We start from the raw sequence: 11,930 nt of genomic DNA, 5'->3' as shown, positions 1-11,930 counted from the left end.
GCAAACATTGAGATACTTGGTTTTAAAATTCTAGTAAATCCAAAACTCGTTTGAAATTCATGAAACTTGGCATGCTATCATGGAGCGGCATCAACATGCCATGGTAAAAATTCTGTCCCATTTGGGGCAGGTTTGGGTATAAGCTTCTCCCAAACCAGAGCTTCTCACAACAAATGTGATGGTTTCGGTAGGGAACATGGCACCTTTGGGGACGAAATGATATCAGTTGCCTCTTATTGCTTTCAAAAAAATTCTAGTGTCAACATAGAACAACAGGAGGGTTGTGTTTAATTTTGGAATTTTTCGGTGTTCGTTTGGACATTTTTATACATTAACTTGGTTTTCCAGGCATTTCAGGTGCATAATTCAAATTTGAACTACATGCACATGATCCAGTCCATATAAATTGTTTGAAAAATCAAATTTGTGTCCTTCGGTGCATGCTAAGGTCCCATGCAAGAAATGCGAATGAATTTCAAACACCCTGCCACCGCCACTCGGCCGCAAACATTGAGATACTTGGTTTTAAAAATGTAGTAAATCCAAAACTCATCTGAAATTCATGAAACTTGGCATGCTATCATGGAGTGGAATCAACATGCCGTGGTAAAAATTTTGTCCCATTTGGGGCAGGTTTGGTTATAAGTTTCTCACAAACCAGAGCTTCTCACAACAAGCTTGATGGTTTCGGTACGGAACGTGCCACCATTGGGGACGAAACGATATCCGTTGCCTCTTATTGCTTTCAAAATATTTCTCGTGTCAACATAGAACAACGGGAGTGTTGTGTTTAATTTTGGAATTTTTGGGGTGTGTTTGGACATTTTTATACATTAACTTGGTTTTCCAGGCATTCCAGGTGCATAATTCAAATTTGAACTACATGCACATGCCCAGTGCATATAAATTGGTTGAAAAATCAAATTTGTGTTCTTCGGTGCATGCTTAGGTCCCATGCAAGAAATGGCAATGAATTTCAAACACCCTATCGCCGTCACTCGGCCGCAAACATTGAGATAGTTGATTTTTAGATTCTAGTAAATCCAAAACTCGTCTGAAATTCATAAAACTTGGCATGCTATCATGGAGCGGCATCAACATGTAGTGGTATATTTTTTGTCCCATTTGGGGCAGATTTGGGTACAAGCTTCTCACAAACCAGAGCTTCTCACAACAAGCGTGATGGTTTCGGTGGGGAACATGCCACCTTTGGGGATGAAACGATATCCGTTGCCTCTTATTGCTTTCAAATTTTTCTAGTGTCAACATAGAACAACAGGAGTGTTGTGTATAATTTTTGAATTTTTCGGGGTTCGTTTGGACATTTTTATACATTAATTGGGTTTTCCAGGCATTTTATGTGCATAATTCAAATTTGAAGTACATGCACATGCTCCAGTGCATATAAATTGGTTGAAAAATCAATTTGTGTCCTTCGGTGCATGCTTAGGTTCCATGCAAGAAATGAGATTGAATTTCAAACGCCCTACCACCGTCACTTGGCCGCAAACATTGAGATGCTTGGTTTTTAAAAAAAACTCGTTTCAATTTCATGAAACTTGGCATGCTATCATGGAGCGGCATCAACATGTCGTGGTAAAAATTTTATCCCATTTGGGGCAGGTTTGGGTGTAAGCTTCTCCCAAACCAGAGCTTCTCACAACAAGCTTGATGGTTTCGGTAGGGAACATGCCACCTTTGGGGAAGAAACGATATCCGTTGCCTCCTACTGCTTTCAAAAAATTCTAGTGTCAACATAGAACAATAGGAGTGTTGTGTTTAATTTTGGAATTTTTCGGGGTTTGTTTGGACATTTTTATACATTAACTGGGTTTTCCAAGCATTTCAGGTGCATAATTCAAATTTGAGCTACATGCACATGCTCCAATGCATATAAATTGGTTAAAAAAATCAAATTTGTGTCCTTCGGTGCATGCTTAGGTCCCATGCAAGAAATGGGAATGAATTTCAAACACATTTCCACCATCACTCGGCCGAAACATTGAGATACTTTGTTTTTAAATTCTAGTAAATCCAAAACTCGTTTGTAATTCATGAAACTTGGCATGCTATCATGGAGCAGCATCAACATGCCGTGGTAAAAATTTTGTCCCATTTGGGGCAGGTTTGGGTACAAGCTTCTCACAACAAGCGTGGTGCTTTCGGTAGGGAACGTGCCACCTTTGGGGACAAAACGATATCCGTTGCCTCTTATTGATTTCAAAAATTTTCTAGTGTCAACATAGAACAACATGAGTGTTTTGTTTAATTTTGGAATTTTTCAGGGTTCGTTTGTACATTTTTATACATTAACTTGGTTTTCCAAGCATTTTCATTCATCAATGTAATGTAGGCATGTATTCCGAATATAGTCATACGTGCTTATGGAAAAGAACTTGCATGACATCTTTTGTCCTACCCTCCCGTGGCAGCGGGGTCCTAGCGGGAACTAAGGGATATTAAGGCCTCCTTTTAATAGAGTACCGGGCCAAAGCATTAACACATAGTGAATACATGAACTCCTCAAACTACGGTCATCACCGGGAGTGGTCCCGATTATTGTCACTTCAGGGTTGCCGGATCATAACACATAGTAGGTAACAATTGACTTGCAAGATAGGATCAAGAACTCTCATATATTGACGAAAACATAATAGGTTCAGATCTGAAATCATGGCACTCGGGCCCTAGTGACAAGCATTAAGCATAGCAAAGTCATAGCAACATCAATCTGAGAACATAGTGGATACTAGGGATCAAACCCTAACAAAACTAACTCGATTACATGATAAATCTCATCCAACCCATCACCGTCCAGCAAGCCTACGATGGAATTACTCACGCACGGCGGTGAGCATCATGAAATTGGTGATGGAGGATGGTTGATGATGACGATGGCGACGGATTTCCCTCTTCAGAGCCCCGAACGAACTCCAGATCAGCCCTCCCGAGAGAGTTTAGGGCTTGGCGGCGGCTCCGTATCGTAAAACGCGATGAATCCTTCTCCCTGGTTTTTTCTCCCCGAAAGTGAATATATGGAGTCAGGGTTGAGGTCGGTGGAGCATCAGAGGGCCCACGAGGCAGGGGGGGCGCGCCCCCCACCCTCGTGGACAGGTGGAGGCCCCGCTGACGTGGATCTTCCTTCCAGTATTTTTTATATATTCCAAAATAATTCTCCATTGATTTTTAGGTCATTCCGAGAACTTTTATTTCTGCACAAAAATAACACCATGGCAATTCTGTTGAAAACAGCGTCAGTCCGGGTTAGTTCCATCCAAATCATGCAAGTTAGAGTCCAAAACAAGGGCAAAAGTGTTTGGAAAAGTAGATACGATGGAGACGTATCAACTCCCCCAAGCTTAAACCATTGCTTGTCCTCAAGCAATTCAGTTGATAAACTGAAAGTGGTAAAGAAAAACTTTTACAAACTCTGTTTGCTCTTGTTGTTGTAAATATGTAAAGCCAGCATTCAAGTTTTCAGCCAAGATTATGAACTAACCATATTCACAATAACATTTAGGTATCATGTTTACTCATATCAATGGCATAATCAACTAGCGAGCAATAATAATAAATCTCGGATGACAACACTTTCTCAAAACAATCATGATATGATATAACAAGATGGTATCTCGCTAGCCCTTTATGAGACCGCAAAACATAAAAGCAGAGCACCTTTAAAGATCAAGGACTGACTAGACATTGTAATTCATGGTAAAAGAGATCCAGTCAAGTCATACTCAATGTAAACTAATAGTAATGAATGCAAATGACAGTGGTGCTCTCCAACTGGTGCTTTTTAATAAGAGGATGATACCTCAACATAAAAGTAAATGGATAGGCCCTTCACAGAGGGAAGCAGGGATTTGTAGAGGTGCCAGAGCTCGGTTTTGAAATAGATATGAATAATATTTTGAGCGGTATACTTTCATTGACAACATAACAACCGAGAGATGGCGATATCTTCCATGCTACACACATATAGGCGGTTCCCAAACAGAATGGTGAAGTTTATACTCCCCCTCCGCCAACAAGCATCAATCCATGGCTTGCTTGAAACAACGAGTGCCTCCGACTAACAACAGTCCCGGGGGAGTTTTGTTTGCAATTATTTTGATTTGATTTGCATAAAGCATGGGACTGGGCATCCCGGTGACCAGCCATTTTCTCATGAGTGAGGAGCGCAGTCCACTCCTTTTGAGAATAACCCGCCTAACATGGAAGATACGGACATCCCTAGTTGATACATGAGCTATTCGAGCATACAAAACATAATGTTTATTTGAAGGTTTAGAGTTTGGCACATACAAATTTACTTGGAATGGCAGGTAGATACCGTATATATGTAGGTATGGTGGACTCATATGGAACAACTTTGGGGTTTATGGAGTTGGATGCACAAGCAGTATTCCCGCTTAGTACAAGTGAAGGCTAGCAAAAGACTAGGAAGCGACCAGCTAGAGAGCGACACCGAATGCAAGCATGAGTAGGATATAATGCACCATGAACATAAATATCGTAGAGGCTATGTTGATTTTGTTTCAACTACATGCGTGAACGTGTGCCAAGTCAAGCCACTCGAATCGTTCAAAAGAGGATACCACCCTATCATACCACATCACAACCATTTTAATAGCATGTTGGCACGCAAGGTAAACCATTATAAGCTCCTAGCTAATTAAGCATGGCATAAGCAACTATAATCTCTAATTATCATTGCAAACATGTTTATTCATAATAGGCTGAATCAGGAATGATGAACTAATCATATTTACAAAAACAAGAGAGGTAGAGTTCATACCAGCTTTTATCATCTCAATAAGTTCATCATATAATCATCATTATTGCCTTTCACTTGCATGACAGAATAGTGTGGATAATATTAATGGTGCACATGCATTGGACTAAGCTGGAATCTGCAGGCATTCAATTCAAGAGAGAAGACAAGGTGATATGGGCTCGTTGTTAGATCAACAATAATGCATATGAGAGCCACTCAATATTTTCATTATGGTCTTCTCCTATCGAGCCCCAAAGAACAAGAAAAGAAATAAAACTATTTACACGGGAAAGCTCCCAACAAGCAAAAGAAGAACGAGAGATCTTTTTGGGTTTTCTTTTTAGTTACTACTACAAGCATGGAAAGTAGACGAATTAAAAGCTACAACTAATTTTTTTTTGTTTTTCTTAAGGTTTATTAAACACACAAGAAGAAAGCATAAAAAGGAAAATAAACTAGCATGGATGATACAGTGAAAAAGTATGAGCACCGACAACTAGCAATGAGTGTGTGAACATGAATGTAATGTCGGTGAGAAATACGTACTCCCCCAAGCTTAGGCTTTTGGCCTAAGTTGGTCTATGGCTACGGCTGGCCTGGTGGATATCCAAAGTTATAGCTGGGGTCGTACTAAGATGCAGCAGCTATTGCCTCATGAGCTGCCGCTTGGAGACGGGCAGTCTCCGTCCTCCTCTTATACTCGTCCGCCTCCTCCCTGGTTATAACATATCTCCCTTTTGCCTGAGAGTCAAAGAAAGCAAGAGCAGGGAGAGCGACGTGATAGGTGCGTCGTCTATCAAAGATTAGTCGGTACTGGAGGAACTGATCGTTCCTCTCAACAAACTGATGACGAACCATGGCCTCATAATCTAAATAAACAGGAGGCAACTCAATATCATACCCACGTATGGGTATATCAAGAAAATTAGCTAGACGGGTTGCATAAATTCCACCAAAGAAATCTCCATTAAATCTATTATTATGCAACCTACATGCAACAATGGCTCCCAAATTATAATGTTTATCTCCTAATACAGCACTCCTGAGAACACTGAGGTCAGGGACACACATGTGACATGCTTCATCCTTACCATTTATGCACCTACCTATGAAGAGAGCAAAATAATGTATAGCAGGAAAATGAATGCTCACTATGGTATCTTGTCTTATGTCTCTAGATCCCCCCACAGTTATACTAGCAAGAAAATCTCTAAATTCAGATTTGCGAGGTTCATTAGGACTACCCCATTGTGGAAGTTTGCAAGCAGTGTTAAAATCCTCTAAGTCCATAGTATAAGAATTTTCATAAAGATCAAACAGGACAGTTTGAGAATTGCGTGATGATGAAAATTCAAACCTTCTCACAAAGGAATCAGTGAGATAGTGGTACTGGCGGCACTTATCTGCCTCGAAGCTCTCAAGATCAGCATTACGCACATATGCGTTAAATTCTTCCTTGATTCCTGCTCAATCCATAAATTCCTCTAAAGGCCATTCACAAGCCCGCACTTGAGCTTCCCTCTGTGGTTCATCGCGGCATCGCGTATTGCGAGCCTGGGTCCTTGCTTCCTTGAAGGACCACCTTGGTACATTTTCCTAAACATATTTCTTCCTCTAAAAAATTTCTGAAATTTTAGTAACTTCAAAATAAAAGTGAACCAAACTCAACAAAATTCATAGCAACTACTCCCACAAGTGCCTAGAGGATATATCATGCATTAAAACTACTTTTGACCATATAAATTTGACATGCAAGCTCAAGAACAGGGTCACCTAAGCAGCAAATATATGCAATGAATAAATCACTAGAACAAAAACTAATTGAACCATTGGAGGATTCACATACCAAAGAACAACCCCCCAAAGTAGTTTTCTGAATGGAGCTTTGAGCAAGGAGATCGAAAATGGCAGCAAGATGAGCTTGGGCTCGGGTTTGAGCTGGCTAGTGATGTTTGTGGGAGGAAGAAGGAATGTGTGGTAGCTGGAATTAGTGGAGGGGACCCACCGTGGGCACACGAGGCAGGGGGCGCGTTGTAACATCCCAAATTTTTAAATTTTGGAATGTTATAATAAATAGATAGACTTGATGGATTGTTTGATTGATTGACTGAAAGTGAGTGAAATTCGAAACTTTTTGAAAGTTAAATGAGAGGGAATAAAAGGACTTTCCAAAACTTTCAGATTTGCTTTCTGATCTCCATGAATTCAAATTCTTTTCAAATACAAAACCCTTGAGCGAAGATGATATGACTCCTTCCATTTAAATTAAATGAAAGGGTATTTGAAAATAATTGAATTTCATTTGGAAATATTTCAATTCAGAAACTTTAAGCAACTCAATGATTTTCACGAGAGGAGATAAAATGACTTCTTCAAATTATATGAAATATGAGTTGGGAGTTTCAAAGAATTAAATTCAAAGTTCTTTTGAATTTATTTTCAATTTGGATTTATTTGAGTTTTATTCAAATTATTTTTCTCCAAAAATAAAATATATGGAAATTAGGGTAACATGATTCCCTACAACAGAAAATTGGAGAAAAATTAATTTGAAATCATTTTGGTATTTTTAAAATGATTTTTGTTGGATTCTAATAGACCAGTAGCACTCTTTGATTTATCTGAATTTGTGTGGATTTTATTTGATTTTACAAAAATGTTCATGTCATAGGAAATCTTTTTCTGAAAATTTCGATATATTATATGCCTATATAATATTTTTAGTTATTTTGTTTTTATTATTTTAAGTTCTCTGAAAAAAAGGTTTATAAAAAAAGGGTTTCCCTCACCGACTGGGCTGGCCCAGCATCTCGCCAGGCCGCGGCCCAGCTTCCAACCGCCCCGTCTTCGAGCTCGGGACGAAGTCCCGAGCATGGCCGACTCCGCCGCCGCCGTCGAGTCCCGGCCGGGCACGCCTCCCCTTGCCCCTCCTCCAAGCTTCTCGCCGCCCCTTCCCCCCCCCCTATAAATCCGGAGCCCCGGGACCCCGACCCCCTTTTCTCTCCTCTTCCTTAGCCGCCGCACTCCGCCGCCGGAGTTACGAGCTCCGCCGGAGATCCGTCGCCTCGTCCCGTGCTCCACCGCCACCCTCGACCGTCGCCGACGCCACCACTGCAACCGCCGCTCCACGCCACCCCTCCCCGTGCTCTTCGCTGCCTCCCGCGACGCCCGGAGCCGCCGCTCCGGCCGAGACCGAAGCCGCCGCCGTCGTCCTCCCCGACTCCGGTGATCGCCGCAGTAACCGCCGCCTCCCGTCCGTTGGATCTGGATCCAACGATCCAGATCTTTCTGTTTTTTTTTCGTTTTTTTAAAGAACGTTCGCTGGTTAGAGTTAGAAAGTGAGCGTTCGCTCAGTAGGTTTTTTTTCTTTTTCTGCTTATTTTATGTCAAGGACCTATCCGTGAATATAATTATTTACAGATTGGCCCCTAGTTTTCAAACGAGCACAACTTCTTACCTGTTTATCCAAATCCAACGAAACCAATGCCCACGTCTTCGTTATGAACCCCTCTATCCATTAATCCAACTCAAACATGTTTTTGAAAAGTTTAAAATTTGAATTAGATCAGATTTGAATTCAAACTTCGTTTGATCATAACTTGAGTTTCGTAGCTCCGTTTGAGTTGATTCTTTTTGCAAATTGAAGCTCTTGACCTAAACATTCTAATAAGGCCAAATTCACATAATTTTGGTACTGTTAGAAATTGTTTTATGTTGCAAGAGTTATTTGCTTGGTTTTGATGTTTCCGAATCGTCTTCTTCATTCTTTCTGATCTTTTGAGTGATTGCTTATATGTGGTTACTATTGCTTGCTTACGATAGATTGACCGGAGTGTGACGAGTAGAACTATCAAGAGTTATGAGTGCGAATCATCTTCATCAACATTGCAGGCAAGTTCACACTTTGATCATATCCCTTTCATACCCAGTCTTTATTGCATTAGATCAATCCTGAAACATTGCATGATTAGGATCTAATTAAATTGTGGGATGGGAAGTAGTTGAGGTAGTACCTATTACCTGTTTATTATCAAACCCTTGGGAGTTACTATTATGTTATGCTTATATTGCCATGCTATGCTCGTAGACGTGGTTTGGGTATGAGTGAAATCCATGACAGATGTGAGATTGTTATTTAATGGTTCAACTTAAGGTGGCAACTTGAATACACATCTGGGTGGATTGCTAGGGGCACCCTGGGGATATACCAGTGGACTTGCCCGGACACCTGGGGATATACCAGTGTTGTCCTAGGAGATCCCGGGGATATACCGTGTGATCATCCTACGGTCCGCCACCCAGGCTCAAAGGGATCATGAGATTATTCATACTAGAAACTTCCGTGTGCAGCCACAAGCCATTATGGGCTCTGGCATAGTTGATTAAGTCGTGCGAACTCTTACAGGGTAGACTAGCAGATGTAGGGGAAAGTAGGTGTACCGGTCTATCCAACGTAAGGTGCTAGCGCTTCTGAAAGGCTATGTCTCGGCCATCCGTTTCTCAAACACCATGTAGTGCGAGAAAACCAACGAAGGAGATCAAGTCTTGTGGGGAAAAGTGCGCAAACCTCTGCAGAGTGTACAAACTAATCATGATTAGCCGTGTCCCCGGTTATGGACATCTTGAGTATCTAGTTCTTGGATTATCCTGCGATCTCATCACGTTACTTTAAATGAATATTGTTGGGTTTAATGATGTTACTTAATTGGGATTGAGAATGCTGTCAACCATTCTCAATGTTCAACATCCACCATGATAGTTAAATAAAATTTATTCCTTTGCAGTAGGGAAAAATTGGCTTTACGCAAAAACCTTATAACCATAGAGCTTTTCCACCAGCCATATATGCATATAGTGATATCCATTGTTCATCATTTTCTCTATGGTGTGAATTTGCCAGTACATTCAATGTACTGACCCGTTTCGGGCTGCAACGTCTCATGTTGCAGGTTTCTTACGACGAGTAAGTGATACGTTAGGGTTACGATTTCTACACTCAACTTTGCCGTTGGTGTTGATGGGAATCCACAACCTTGTTACTTCCGCTATTTTGGATTTGAGGTAATAGTATTTACGTTACTTATACATGTGATTTACCTCTGTTATAAATCCTCGAGTACTGTGTGTGTCAGCATACTGATCCAGGGATGACACTTAAGCACAGAGACTTGATCCATTCGGGTCGGGTCGCTACACGCATCTAGGGGTGGGGGCGCCCTCCACCCTCGTGGCCAGGTGCTTGCTCCCCCTGTTGTGTTTTGGGTGCCACATATTCTCAAATATTCTAGAAAAAATCATATTTAATTTTCAAGGCATTTGGAGAACTTTTATTTTCGGGATATTTTTTTATTGCATTGATAATTCAGAAAACAGACAGAAATTACTATTTTTCCTTTATTTAATATAAATAACATAAGGTAAAAAGAGGGTACAGAGAGTTGTGTTTTCCAAATTCATCCATCTCATGCTCATCAAAAGGAATCCACTAACAAGGTTGATCAGGTCTTGTTAACAAACTCGTTTCGAATAACATGGAACCGGAGAATTTTCGAATAACACTAGGTTACTCAACGGGGATATGCATGTCCCCAACAATAATAATATCATATTTCTTCTTGACAGTAGGAAGAGGAAATTCAAAACCTCCAAAAATAATCGATGGAATTTTTCCAATAGAGTTGATACTGTGGACTTGAGGTTGTTTCCTCGGGAAGTGTACCGTATGCTCATTACCATTAACATGAAAAGTGACATTGCCTTTGGTGCAATCAATAACAGCCCCTGTTGTATTCAAAAAGGGTCTTCCAAGAATAATAGACATACTATTGTCCTCAGGAATATCAAGAATAACAAAGTCCGTTAAAATAGTAACGTTTGCAACCACAACAGGCACATCCTCACAAATACCGATAGGTATAGCAGTTGATTTATCATCCATTTGCAAAGATATTTCAGTAGGTGTCAACTTATTCGAATCAAGTCTACGATATAAAGAGAGAGGCATAACACTAACACCGTCTCCAAGATCACATAAAGCAGTTTTAACATAGTTTCTTTTAATGGAGCATGGTATAGTTGGTACTCCGGGATCTCCTAGTTTCTCTGGTATTCCACCCTTAAAAGTATAATTAGCAAGCATGGTGGAAATTTCATCTTCCGGTATCTTTCTTTTATTTGTAACAATTTCTTTCACATACTTAGCATAAGGATTCATTTTGAGCATATCAGTCAAACGCATATGCAAGAAGATAGGTCTAATCATTTCAGCAAAGCGCTCAAAATCCTCATCATCCTTTTTCTTGGATGGTTTAGGAGGAAAAGGCATGGGTTTCTGAACCCATGGTTCTCTTTCTTTACCATGCTTCCTAGCAACAAAGTCTCTCTTATCATAACGTTGATTCTTTGATTGTGGGTTATCAAGATCAACAGCAGGTTCAATCTCTTCATTGTCATTAGCATCAACATGAGCATCATTATTAACATTTTCACTAGGTTCATGCTCATTACCAGATTGTGTTTCAGCATCAGAAATAGAAATATCATTGGGACTCTCAGGTGTGTCAATGACAGGTTCACTAGAAGCATGCAAAGTCCTATCATTTTTCTTTTTCTTCCTCTTAGAAGGACTAGGTGCATCAATATTATTTCTCTGAGAATCTTGCTCAATTCTCTTAGATGGCCCTCAGGATACAAAGGTTCCTGAGTCATCTTACCAGTTCTAGTAGCCACTCTAATAGCAAAATCATTATTTTTACTATTCAATTCATTGAGCAAATCATTCTGAGCTTTAAGTACTTGTTCTACTTGAGTGGTAACCATAAAAGCATGTTTACTAATAAGTTTTAGTTCACCTTTAACATTATCCATATAATCACTCAAATGTTCAATCATGTAAGCATTGTGTCTTAATTCTCTACCAAAATAAGCATTGAAGTCTTCTTGCTTAACCGTAAAGTTATCAAACTCATCCAAATATTGGCTAGCAAACTTAGTAGGAGGGATTTCAGCTTTATCACATCTATAGAGAGAATTTACCTTTACTACCTATGTCGGGTTATCAAGACCATGTATTTCTTCAACATGCGGCAAATTAAGACCATGTATTTCTTCAATAGGAGGTAAATTCTTAACATCTTCAGCTTTAATACCT

The sequence above is a fragment of the Triticum urartu genome, chromosome 2 (assembly GCF_003073215.2).
Source record: "Triticum urartu cultivar G1812 chromosome 2, Tu2.1, whole genome shotgun sequence".
Lineage (NCBI taxonomy): Eukaryota > Viridiplantae > Streptophyta > Magnoliopsida > Poales > Poaceae > Triticum > Triticum urartu.
The sequence above is the reverse complement of the archived record's forward strand: the minus strand, read 5'-3'. Positions refer to the sequence as shown.